The following is a 13,964-nucleotide window of genomic DNA, read 5'->3' on the forward strand; positions in this document are numbered from 1 at the left end:
TTTTTCAGTATAAAATAAAAATATCAGACAGAAAACAAAGCAATAGAAGTGTAAAATGTTTTTGTTAGCTCAAGGTCAAGAAATGAAGTGTGTCACTCTAGCTTGTGATATGGTTACATTCAATAAAATTTCAAGTACAACTTTTTTTGAAACTTAAGGTTACTAAAAGCCTAACAATTTGTGATAGGGAGGTAGGGGCCTGCCTCTTATGCCTTTACCCGTCTCTTCCAGCAAAACTAAATCTAATTTCTGCACACCAATGCCCAGTCCACAGAGCTGTCCACCTGCCCCAAGAGTAGGAGTCAACGTTTGCTTCTCGGAGACCCCTGTACATTTAATTTACAGATCCATGCAGGAACTAGTACAAACACGAGAATTTGTAAGAGTCACGTAATAGCACATTATTAAATTTTCTTGTAAGTCCTAGAGGATGCTGGGGTCCACATTAGTACCATGGGGTATAGACGGGTCTACTAGGAGCCATTGGCACTTTAAGAGTTTGAGAGTGTGGGCTGGCTCCTCCCTCTATGCCCCTCCTACCAGACTCCGTTTAGAAAATGTACCCTGAGGAGCCGGTCACAGCTAGGGGAGCTCCGTAGGAGTTCTTTTAGTTTTATTATTTTTAATAGAGTTTAGGCACAGGGAGGCTGCCGGCAACAACCTACCTGCTTCGAGGGACTAAGTGGGGGAGTAGTGTCCGCCCTGCGGGGTCTGAGCCACTATCTCCGCTGACAGGACTCTGAGCTCCTGAGGGTATCGAACGTTCCTCGCCACAGGGGATCGCTGGCCCCAGCAGCATGCCGCCACCCCCTTACAGAGCCAGAAGATTTCTGGCGAGTTAGTCACTGCCCCCCCTGGCAAGCGGTGGGAGTCAGTGTGAAGATGGCGGCAACAGGTTATGGAGCGCAGTACTAACTGCGCTGCGGGGCTCAGTGGTACATGGTGTGGCGCTGTGAGGGGCGCCCTGAGCCAGCGCCTACACTGACCTCCAAGCCTGTCAGGGTCCCAGTATCGCTGCCAGCACAATTCCTCAGGCCAGTATAATCTTCAGAAGAGCAGGAAGACAGCGCCATTGAAGGGGGTGGAGCATCTCAGAGCGTTCAGCGCCATTTTCCTGCCTGCAGAAGTGCTGTCAGTGCGAGCTATCCCTCCAAAGCAACTCCAGCTATCTTGTACGGTACCAGGGGGTTGTAGAAAGGGGGGGGGGGGGGGGGGGGGCTGTAAACCTGTACTGTGCAACCTATTAAGGTGCACAGTAAGCGCTGAATAAGGGTTTCCCTATATCCTGAAGCGCGCTGTGAGGGTTGGCTCCAATCTCTGTCTCTCTTGCCATTCTTAGGGGGGAAACTGTCTGCCCCTTCTGTGTGTGTGGAGTGTTTGTGGTCTCCATTAAGCTATGTCCAGGGACTCTGTCATATGCTGCAGAAGATATGTCCTCCCGGGATGATCCCATTCCATGTAATCAGGATTGCACTGTGTTAGCACAGGTCCCAGCAAGAGAGCCTGAGTGGTTAGCATCTATTAAAAGTATGATTTACCAGATTTCTACTAGAGTTGCACAAAATGAATCTGCAACTCCGGTTTTACAGAACTTTATGGCAGTTTGGTCCGGTTCTGTTACCTCAGGGGCCCCTACTGTATGCTCCAAAAAAAGGTGCTCTTGCCCAGATTATGCAAGATGACACGGATACAGATTCTGATGCAGCAGATGTTGATGGGGGCGGCATCTCTCTTGAAAAAGGGGTGCAGTTGTTGATAGAGGCCATTAGAGATGTGTTTAATATTACTGATACAACACCTGAGCAGGTTGGGGAGGCTTACTTCACTGACAATAAGAAAGCCTCACTAACCTTCCCTGCATCTAAGGAATGAAATGCTATATTTGAGAGAGCCTGGGAAAACCCAGAGAAAAAATTTCAGATCTCTAGAAAGGTTCTGGTTGCTTTCCCTTTCCCTGAGGATAGGAAAAAATGGGAAAACCCACCCATAGTTGACGCGTCTGTATCGAGACTCTCAAAAAAGGTCGTTTTACCTGTCCCCGGATCTACCGCGTTAAAAGAACCGGCTGATCGCAAAATTGACACTACGCTCTAATTCATATACACTGCTTCAGGGGCGATACTACGTCCTACTATTGCCTGTGCATGGATTTCCAAAGCTATAGTTAAGTGGTCAGGCACGTTACTTGAGGATTTGGATACAATGGATAAAAGCGACGTTGATTTGTTTTTACATAACATTCAGGATTCTGCAGGATTTATGGTGGAATCCATGAAAGACCTGGGTTCGATGGCTGCAGGGATATCTTCCATGTCTGTCTCAGCTCGTCGAGGACTGTGGCTGTGCCAGTGGTCTGCCGACGCGGAATCCAGAGAGTTGTGGAGACCCTACCCTACACAGGTCAGGCTCTCTTTGGGGAAGAGTTGGATGCGTGGATTTCCACGGCTACAGCGGGTAAGTCACCTTTCTCCGGCAGGGTCCACATGTTATCCACAGGATAACAATGGGATATGATGGAGCGACAGCGGATTGGCACCAAACGATCACAAGCTTTCAGACCTCCCAGGATGCAATGGGCCCGTCCATATATCCCTGCCCACTGGCTCAGGCAAATCAGTTTTCTTTTTTTTGGTGCGGCAGGAGCCGGACCATGGTCAGAGGGCTGCTGTTCTTCGCAGCCCTAAGCTTTCTTATTTTATTTTTATAGTCTTACTATGTTTTTGAGCAATCTTTCTTAACAGCTTCTTATACGCATATTGGAAAGAGTCGCTCCAACAACTCTCCGCCGAGTCGCAACAACGCTTACCCATGTGTACAGTGCTGTCTCGACGGACGTCTGTGTTGGATATACTAGCAGGTCCAGCAGACGTTACCAGGCTGTGGCCGGAGCACGGGGAGAAGGTAAGGCATCGGTTCCACGTAGTCGGGCAATACGGACACAGCCGCACTGTTTTGGGAGGAGACTACCAAACAGTAGCTGACGCGCCACCACCACGGGTGCTCCAGCGCTAGGCCTTAGGGATCATAAGGCACCAGGATTAGTATGAGGCTGCGATCCCTAGGGTTGATGTCAGCGGTGGGGAGTTAGACGCTCTCCTGGTCGCCCCTCCACCCAGTTCATGACCAGTTTCCGCAAGTCTCCCGCCATGAACTGTTGCCTCTCTTCCGTCTCAGACGCTACCACAAGGGGTCTCGGTCACAGCATAGGCCGCTGCGTTTGTGTTCACGAAGCGATACCGCGAGGAGACCCGGTCGCAGTACAGGCATCTGTATGACCGGTGCGTCTGTTTGCACAGTGTCTGTGTCCACTTAGAGTACCCGGAACGGCAGTGTACATTAGTAGCGTCTGGATCCACTCAGCGTTCGCTAACGTATTGATCGATCTTGGAAGTGAGTCTTCCTGTATCCCACTCTGAGTACGGATTATACAGCATTAAATTTCTATCTACTTTGTCAGTATGAATAGTTAAGTTTAAGTGCATTTTGCATATGAGTCTGTGTACATTACTGTGGTTTTCTTCGCATTGCGTCTGGATACTTTAAGATCTGTATAAAGCAGAATTCAGTAATATGTACCCCTACATACTTTACAATGTGTTTGTAGTGGATTATGTGCTCATATGACTAATATATAACATGTGACTGAATGCTAGTGTGATTGCTGGCTTTATTATATGTTTGTTAGTTGCTTCTTCTGGTCCTCAATGCTGGTGCATGGGTAGGGTCAGATTGATATCACTTTAGAAGGTTAAAGTTATTACAGTCACAAATTGTATAGTACACTGTTGAAGTGCTTTATCATGTCTAAGAGCGGCAAAGGTGACGAGGGTACAGTAACACCAACACTCATATCATGTTTGTCTTGCAAAACTGTATTATCCTCTCAGGATCTGGTACAGGATGGTTTATGTGCAAATTGTTTTGCTTTTCAGCAGATTTCAAGGCAGATCCCTGTTCAACGTCAGGTACAGATAGATCCACCTTGGGTGATGTTTGCACAGACCTGGTCCAGTATAGCTGAACGGGTAAATCCTACAGCTTCACTACCAGGAATGGGGTACACTGATAACCCATATATGCAGCTACCTATCTACGGTATACCTTTTCCCTCACCAGCTTCTCCAAAGAGACAAGCTGATAAACCAAGTGTAAGTAAACCGTCAACTTCACAGGTTACACAGGATGATTCATTGGATGATGAAAGCTCTATATACTTTACTTCGGCATACGAAGAACAAGTAGAAGGTCTCAGCTCAGTGGATATAGCTGAGTTAATTAGAGCAATGAAAGACATTCTATCCTTAGAGGATTATGCAGAGCCTGTGTTAAAAGCCAAGGCTGGTGGTTGGGGCGCAGTCACTGAAGGGGAAACCTTCCAAGAATGGTGGTCAAGTCTGGAAGCCAGCCTACCTATAAGCATTCTGGAACCAAGAGCTGTCTACAACGGTCTTCTCCAAGCAGCTCATCTTCTGCGAGATCGAGCCATTCAAGTGCAGTCGGACAATGTAACGACAGTGGCTTACATAAACCGACAGGGCGGAACAAAGAGCAGAGCTGCAATGTCAGAGGTAACAATAATCCTCTGGGCAGAAAAACACGCGTTGGCACTGTTGGCAATCTTCATTCTGGGAGTAGACATCTGGGAAGCAGCTTCCACAGCAGACACGATCTCCATCCAGGAGAGTGGGGACTCCATCCGGAGGTGTTCACGAAGGTAACAGATCTTTGGGGTGTACCTCAAATAGACATGATGGCCTCTCGTCTCAACAAGAAGCTTCGGCGGTATTGTTCCAGGTCGAGGGACCCACATGCTGTGGCGGTGGACGCCCTAGTGACTCCGTAGGTGTTCCAGTTGGTGTACGTGTTTCCTCCACTTCCATTCATTCCAACAAAAGTTCAGGCAATCCTCATTGCTCCAGACTGGCCAAAAAGGGCTTTGTACGCGGATCTACTGCTAGAAGAGCCGAGGCCTCTTCCTCTTTGGCAGGACCTGCTGCAGCAGGGACCGTTCGCTTATCAAGACTTACCGCGGCTACGTTTGACGGCATGGAGGTTGAACGCCAGATATTAGCTCGGAAGGGCATTCCGAACAAGGTTATTCCTACCCTGATACAGGCTAGGAAAGGGGTAACGTCTAAACATTACCATCGTATTTGGAAAAAATATGTATCTTGGTGTGAGTCCAAGAAATTTCTTACGGTGGAGTTTCAACTGGGACGGTTTCTCCTATTCCTGCAAGCAGGAGTGGATATGGGCCTGAGGTTGGATTCTGTAAAGGTCCAGATTTCGGCCCTATCCATTTTCTTTCAGAAACAATTGGCTGCCTTCCCTGAGGTTCAGACCTTTTTGAAGGGAGTTCTGCATATCCAACCTCCTTTGTACCGCCTACGGTGCCCTGGGACCTTAACGTGGTGTTGCAGTTCCTCCAGTCGGATTGGTTTGAGCCTCTACAGGAGGTAGAGGTCAGGTTTCTTACATGGAAGGCGGTCACGTTGTTGGCCGTAGCTTCTGCTAGACGTGTGTCTGAGCTGGGGGCTTTATCCTGTAAAAGCCCTTACTTGATCTTCCACGAAGATAGAGCTGAGCTCCAGACTCGTCAGCAGTTTCTTCCTAAGGTTGTGTCGGCATTTCATATCAACCAACATATATTGTGGTGCCAGTGGCTACGGACTCCTCAATTTCATCAAAGTCCTTGGATGTTGTAAGGGCTCTGAAAATCTATGTGAAGAGGACAGCCATAGAAAATTGGACTCTCTGTCCTGTATGATCCCAAGAAACTTGAGTGTCCTGCTTCTAAGCAGACAATATCTCACTGGATCAGGTTCACTATGCAGCATGCATATTTTACGGCAGGATTGCCGTGTCCTACGTCTGTTAAGGCCCACTCTACTCGTAAGGTTTGTTCTTCCTGGGCGGCTGCCTGGGGTATCTCTGCTTTACAGCTTTGCCGAGTGGCTACTTGGTCTGGGTTGAACACGTTTGCAAAGTTCTACAAGTTCGATATTTTGGCCTCTGAAGACATGAACTTTGGTAAATCAGTTCTGCAGGAGCCTCCGCGCTCTCCCGCCCATTCTGGGAGCTTTGGTACATCCCCATGGTACTAATGTGGACGTAAGAGAAAATAGGATTTTAATTACCTACCGGTAAATCCTTTTCTTGTAGTCCGTAGAGGGTGCTGGGCGCCCGCCCAGCACTTCGTGATCCTGCAGTGGTTACTTTGTTCAGTACTGCTTAGTTCTTGGTTAAGTACTGTTTTTTTGTTTTGTTTTTTATTTGGTAAGTACTCTTGTTCCAGCCGTTGCTGATGTTTCAAGCTAGTAAGCTTGCTTTGCCTTGTGTGTGAGCTGTTATGAATCTCACCACTATCTGTATAAAATCCTTCTCTCGAAGTTGTCTGTCTCCTCGGGCACAGTTTCTAAACTGAGTCTGGTAGGAGGGGCATAGAGGGAGGAGCCAGCCCACACACTCAAACTCTTAAAGTGCCAGTGGCTCCTAGTGGACCCGTCTATACCCCATGGTACTAATGTGGACCCCAGCATCCTCTATGAGAAAAGGATTTACCGGTAGGTAATTTAAAATCCTATTATTCCATACCACAGACTTTCCTTAGCACTCATTTACTAGGAAAGCATTTGTTAAAATAATATCTCAAAATAAATTCTTTTTTTTTTTTTTTTTTTTTTTTTTTTATATTTGCTTCCCTATTTGCCAAACTTAAAGGTTGATTCAATCAGCTGCGGGTTGCATGCCCAGTGCTTGTGGATTAACATTACATGCTTTTCAAAGGAGATTTTCATGAAGTGTGCACTCCCTAATCTCTTGCAATTCCATTAGAAACAGCAAGTCATGGATGTTGGTTGTTTAATTCTGCAATGTACAACCTGTGTGAGGAAATCATCCTGAACCCCATAAAAGTGGTAAATAAGATGGCAGGACAGTGTAGGAGGCTTAGTGGCCATATAGAATTAAAGGCAGTTAAAAGGCATCAAATACTTTATTTTTGCAAATTGGAAAAATGGTGTACAGCAAATGTCTTCTGGTAAATAATTGTTTAGAATATTTGTGGGTATATAAGTGTCTCCTATTTGTTATTTCTCTAACGTCCTAGAGGATGCTGGGTACTCCGTAAGGACCATGGGGATAGACGGGCTCCGCAGGAGACATGGGCACTTTAAGAAAGACTTTAGGTCTGGGAGTGCACTGGCTCCTCCCTCTATGCCCTTCCTCTAGACCAGTGGTTCTCAAACTCTGTCCTCAGGACCCCACACAGTGCATGTTTTGCAGGTAACCCAGCAAGTGCACAGGTGTATTAATTAATCACTGACACATTTTAAAAGGTCCACAGGTGGAATTAATTATGTCACTTGTGATTCTGTGAGGAGACCTGCAAAACATGCACCGTGTGGGGTCCTGAGGACCGAGTTTGAGAACCTGTGCTCTAGACCTCAGTTTGATATTGTGCCCAGAGGAGATGGGTGCACTTCAGGGAGCTCTCCTGAGCTTCCTGACAGAAAGTATATTTGTTAGGTTTTTTATTTTCAGGGAGCCTGCTGGCAACAGACTCCCTGCATCGAGGGACTGAGGGGAGAGAAGCAGACCTACTTCTGTGAGTTTCAAGGCTCTGCTTCTTAGGCTAGTGGACACCATTAGCTCCAGAGGGATTGGTACGCAGGTCTCACCCTCGCCGTCCGTCCCAGAGCCGCGCCGCCGTCCCCCTCGCAGAGCCGGAAGATAGAAGCCGGGTGAGTATGAGAAGAAAAGAAGACTTCAGAGGCGGCAGAAGACTTCATGATCTTCACTGAGGTAACGCACAGCAATGCAGCTGTGCGCCATTGCTCCCATACACCTCACACACGGCAGTCACTGTAAGGGTGCAGGGCGCAGGGGGGGGCGCCCTGGGCAGCATATAGACCTCTTTTGGCAAAAATAAGTATATGTACAGCTGGGTACTGTACATATATAAGAGCCCCCGCCAAATTTTGAGATTTTCAGCGGGACAGAAGCCCGCCGCCGAGGGGGCGGGGCTTCTCCCTCAGCACTCACAGCGCCATTATTTCTCCACAGCACTGCTGAGAGGAAGCTCCCCGGACTCTCCCCTGCTTATACCACAGTAGACAGAGGGTTTTAAAGAGGAGGGGGGGCACAAAATTGGCGCATATTGTATATGTAAACAGCGCTATCTGGGTAAACATAATATTATTGTGTTTTTGTCCTGGGTCATACAGCGCTGGGGTGTGTGCTGGCATACTCTCTGTCTCTCCAAAGGGCCTGGTGGGGAAACTGTCTTCAGATAAGAGGTTCCTTGTGTGTGTGGTGTGTCGGTACGCGTGTGTCGACATGTCTGAGGTAGAAGGCTCACCTAGGGAGGAGGGGGAGCGTATGAATGTGAGGTCTCCGTCGGCGGTGCCAACACCTGACTGGGTGGATATGTGGAATGTTTTAAGTGCTAGTGTGAACTTATTGCACAAGAGATTAGACAAAGCTGAAGCTGAGGAACAGTCAGGGAGTTGAACCCCTGTCTGTCCCTATGTCGCCGGGACCTTCAGGGTCTCAGAAGCGCCCACTATCCCAAATAACAGACACTGATACCGGCACGGATTCGGACTCCAGTGTCGACTACGATAATGTAAAGTTACAGCTGAAAGTGGCTAAATGTATTCGATATATGATTATTGCAATAAAAGAAGTGTTGCATATCACAGAGGAACCCCCTGTCCCTGACACGAGGGTACACATGTATAAGGGAAAAAAGGCCCGAGGTAACTTTTCCCTCCTCACATGAGTTGAACGAATTATGTGAAAAAGCTTGGGAATCACCAGACAAAAAACTGCAGATTCCCAAAAGGATTCTTATGGCGTATCCTTTCCCGCCAACGGACAGGGTACGGTGGGAATCATTCCCTAAGGTGGACAAAGCGTTGACACGCTTGTCAAAAAAGATAGTGCTGCCATCACAAGATACGGCTACCCTCAAGGATCCTGCAGACCGCAAGCAGGATATTACCTTGAAATCCATTTACACACATTCTGGTACATTACTCAGACCGGCAATCGCGTCGGCCTGGGTCTGTAGTGCAGTAGCGGCATGGACTGATACCTTATCAGAGGAGTTGGATACCCTAGATAGGGATACTGTTTTATTGACCCTGGGGCATATTAAGGACGCTGTCCTTTATATGAGAGATGCTCAAAGAGACAGTCTACTGGGTTCTAGAATAAATGCTATGTCAATTTCTGCCAGAAGGGTCCTGTGGACTCGGCAATGGACAGGTGATGCCGACTCAAAAAGGCATATGGAGAATTTACCTTACAAGGGTGAGGAATTGTTTGGGGAGGGTCTCTCGGACCTGGTCTCCACAGCTACTGCTGGAAAGTCAAATTTTTTTGCCATATGTTTCCTCACAGCCTAAGAGAGCACCGTATTATCAAATGCAGTCCTTTCGATCACAGAAAAACAAGAAAGTCCGAGGTGCGTCCTTTCTTGCCAGAGGCAGGGGCAGAGGAAAGAAGCTGCACAACACAGCTAGTTCCCAGGAACAGAAGTCCTCCCTGGCCTCTACAAAATCCACCGCATGACGCTGGGGCTCCACAAGCGGAGCTAGGCCCGGTGGGGGCACGTCTTCGAAATTTCAGCCACAAGTGGGTTCACTCCCAGTTGGATCCCTGGGCAATAGATATTGTATCTCAGGGATACAAGCTGGAATTCGAGGAGATGCCCCCGCACCGATACCTCAAATCGGCCCTGCCAGCTTCCCCCCACGAGAGGGAAATAGTGTAAACTGCAATTCACAAATTGTATCTTCAACAGGTGGTGGTCAAGGTTCCTCTCCTTCAACAAGGAAGGGGTTATTATTATTCGACCATGTTTTGTAGTCCCGAAACCGGACGGTTCGGGCAGACTCATATTGAATTTAAAATCCCTGAACATATACCTGAAAAGGTTCAAGTTCAAGATGGAATCGCTGAGAGCGGTCATCGCAAGCCTGGAAGCGGGGGATTTTATGGTGTCTCTGGACATAAAGGATGCATACCTTCATGTCCCCATTTATCCACCTCATCAAGCGTACCTCAGATTTGTGGTACAGGATTGTCATTACCAATTTCAGACGTTGCCGTTTGGTCTCTCCACGGCTCCGAGAATATTTACTAAGGTAATGGCGGAAATGATGGTACTCCTGCGGAAGCAAGGGGTCACAATTATCCCATACTTGGACGATCTCCTCATAAAAGCGAGGTCAAGAGAGCAGTTGCTGATCAGCGTAGCATGTTCTCTGAAAGTGTTACGGCAACACGGCGGGATTCTAAATATTCCAAAGTCGCAGTTGGTTCCTACGACTCGTCTGCCTTTCCTGGGCATGATTCTAGACACAGACCAGAAAAGGGTTTATCTCCCGATGGAGAAAGCTCAGGAACTCATGACACTGGTCAGGAACCTATTAAAACCAAAACATGTGTCAGTGCATCACTGCACTAGTGTCCTTGGAAAGATGGTGGCATCATACGAGGCCATTCCCTTCGGCAGGTACCATGCGAGGACTTTTCAATGGGACTTACTGGACAAGTGGTCCGGATCACATCTTCAGATGCATCGGTTAATCACCCTATCCCCCAGGGCCAGGGTGTCACTCCTGTGGTGGCTGCAGAGCGCTCACCTTCTCGAGGGCCGCAGATTCGGCATTCAGGACTGGGTCCTGGTGACAACGGACGCAAGCCTCCGAGGTTGGGGTGCAGTCACACAGGGAAGAAATTTCCAAGGTCAGTGGTCAAGTCAAGAGACTTGCCTTCACATCAACATCCTGGAACTAAGGGCCATATACAACGCCCTACGTCAAGCGTAGACCCTGCTTCGCGACCAACCGGTTCTGATTTTGTCAGACAACATCACCGCAGTGGCTCATGTAAACCGCCAAGGCGGCACAAGGAGCAGAGTGGCGATGGCGGAAGCCACCAGAATACTTCGCTGGGCGGAGAATCACGTAAGCGCACTGTCAGCAGTGTTCATCCCGGGAGTGGACAACTGGGAAGCAGACTTCCTCAGCAGACACGACCTCCACCCGGGAGAGTGGGGACTTCATCAGGAAGTCTTCGCACAGATTACAAGTTGGTGGGAACTGCCACAGGTGGACATGATGGCATCCCACCTCAACAAAAAGCTACAGAGGTATTGCGCCAGGTCAAGAGACCCTCAGGCGATAGCTGTAGACGCCCTGGTGACACCGTGGGTATTCCAGTCGGTCTATGTATTTCCTCCTCTTCCTCTCATACCCAAGGTGCTGAGGATAATAAGAAAAAGAGGAGTGAGAACAATACTCATTGTTCCAGATTGGCCACGAAGGACTTGGTATCCAGATCTGCAAGAAATGCTCACAGAGGACCCGTGGCCTCTTCCTCTAAGACAGGACTTGTTGCAACAGGGCCCCTGTCTGTTCCAAGACTTACCGCGGCTGCGTTTGACGGCATGGCAGTTGAACTCCGGATCCTAGCAGAAAAAGGCATTCCGGATGAAGTTATTCCTACGCTGATAAAGGCTAGGAAGGAAAATATGTGGCTTGGTGTGAGGCCAGGAATGCCCCTACGGAGGAATTCCAGCTGGGCCGTTTCCTTCACTTTCTACAGTAGGGAGTGACTTTGGGCCTTAAATTGGGTTCCATTAAGGTTCAGATTTCGGCTTTTATCCATTTTCTTTAAAAAAGAACTGGCTTCTCTGCCTGAAGTTCTGACGTTTGTAAAGGGAGTGCTTCATATTCAGCCCCCTTTTGTGCCTCCAGTGGCACCTTGGGATCTTAACGTGGTGTTGAGTTTCCTGAAATCACACTGGTTTGAACCACTCAAAACGGTGGAATTGAAATATCTCACGTGGAAGGTGGTCATGCTATTAGCCTTGGCTTCGGCTAGGCGTGTGTCAGAATTGGCGTCTTTGTCACATAAAAGCCCTTATCTGGTTTTCCATGAGGATAGAGTAGAATTGCGGACCCGCCCACAGTTTCTGCCAAAAGTGGTTTCATCCTTTCATATAAACCAACCTATTGTGGTGCCTGTGGCTACTACTGACTTGGAGGATTCCGAGTCACTGGATGTGGTCAGGGCTTTGAAGGTTTATGTAGCCAGAACGGCTAAGGTCAGGAAAACACAATCTTTGTTTATCCTGTATGCTTCCAACAAACTTGGGGCGCCTGCTTCAAAGCAAACTATTGCTCGCTGGATCTGTAACACAATTCAGCAGGCTCATTCTGCGGCTGGATTGCCGTTGCCTAAATCAGTTAAGGCCCATTCCACAAGGAAGGTGGGTTCTTCTTGGGCGGCTGCCCGAGGGGTCTCTGCATTACAGCTTTGCCGAGCGGCTATTTGGTCAGGTTCAAACACCTTTGCAAAGTTCTACAAGTTTGATACCCTGGCTAAGGAGGACCTTGTGTTTGCTCATTCGGTGCTGCAGAGTCATCCGCACTCTCCCGCCCGTTTGGGAGCTTTGGTATAATCCCCTTGGTCCTTACGGAGTCCCCAGCATCCACTAGGACGTTAGAGAAAATAAGATTTTACTTACCGGTAAATCTATTTCTCGTAGTCCGTAGTGGATGCTGGGCGCCCGTCCCAAGTGCGGACTTCTTCTGCAATGCTTGTATATAGTTATTGCTTAAATAAGGGTTATTTTATGGTTTCATCAGGGTTGATCTGATGCTCTGTTGTTGTTCATACTGTTAACTGGGTAAAGTTATCACAAGTTATACGGTGTGATTGGTGTGGCTGGTATGAGTCTTACCCTGTATTCCCAAAATCCTTTCCTTGTACTATCAGCTCTTCCGGGCACAGTTTCTCTAACTGAGGTCTGGAGGAGGGACATAGAGGGAGGAGCCAGAGCACACCAGAATCTAAATTCTTTCTTAAAGTGCCCATGTCTCCTGCGGAGCCCGTCTATTCCCCATGGTCCTTACGGAGTCCCCAGCATCCACTACGGACTACGAGAAATAGATTTACCAGTAAGTCAAATCTTATTTTATATATATATATATATATATATATATATATATATATATATATATATATATATATATATATATATAATTTGTGCTATGGTGAAATGAGTGTAGATTCCATTATCTTAATTTGGCTGCTGTGTTGGACGTAGGCATACAGACTCTGCATTGCTGTGTTTTTTACTTTAAGGCCCCATATATCTATATACTCCTTTTCCCTGACCCGACTGGCAACGCTGATCAGCAGCCATCGATGGGCAATCTCTCGGTAATTCTTAATTTTAAAATTCCCAGATTTGCAGATAATGAAAGTATGTGGTCTGGATCAGGGGAATCAATCTTACAATGCTACATTCTGTAGACTACATTCTGATATCCACCAGACTAAAGTGTAAAATCATTCTAGGTCTTGGAATCTTTCCTGTCGTAACAATGTTCCCTCAATAAAAAAAAAAAAAAAATTGTGTAGCTAACCTGCCAATCTAATAAACTTTGGACTGCATAATTCTATGTGACACGTTTGAATACGTCTTCTTGAAAGAGTTCTGTTATAACATATGGGGTGCATATACATTTAAACGTGGAAATGAGTTAGGTGGTTTGCTCCGACATGTGCACATTGGTGAAGTCTGCCTGATGTGTTTTATCTTCTGATCAGTTTTGTGTCCCTGTGTACTGAACAGGAACATGGTTGCTTTTCTACAGTACTGTGGAAATGTTGTCCTCAAACTATTGGAAGTTCTAAAATGTTCTTCTGAAGAACACATGGTGGGGGGCATTATTCATCTACACATCTGAATATTTCTCAGAACATACCACACAGTCTGTCTAGTATCTTTTTGGCTGCACGTGTGTGAGCTGTTCATTGTGCCTAACTAGTCTTTTTGAATCCTGTGCAATTTGAGTGAACTTTTCATGGAGGGTTGAGTGTGTAAGGACCATATTTTACGTCTGGCACAATTGTCACCTATTTGTTTTATCTGATTTCTTCCA

At 47.3% G+C, this 13,964-nt stretch overlaps 1 protein-coding gene across 1 annotated transcript in view; it reads left to right on the forward strand.

The window, feature by feature from the left end:
• The window catches only part of CNOT6L (CCR4-NOT transcription complex subunit 6 like), a 259,770-nt gene that overhangs the window by 230,459 nt on the left and 15,347 nt on the right, over positions 1 to 13,964 (forward strand). The window lies entirely within an intron of this gene.

The sequence above is a fragment of the Pseudophryne corroboree genome, chromosome 1 (genome assembly GCF_028390025.1).
Source record: "Pseudophryne corroboree isolate aPseCor3 chromosome 1, aPseCor3.hap2, whole genome shotgun sequence".
Lineage (NCBI taxonomy): Eukaryota > Metazoa > Chordata > Amphibia > Anura > Myobatrachidae > Pseudophryne > Pseudophryne corroboree.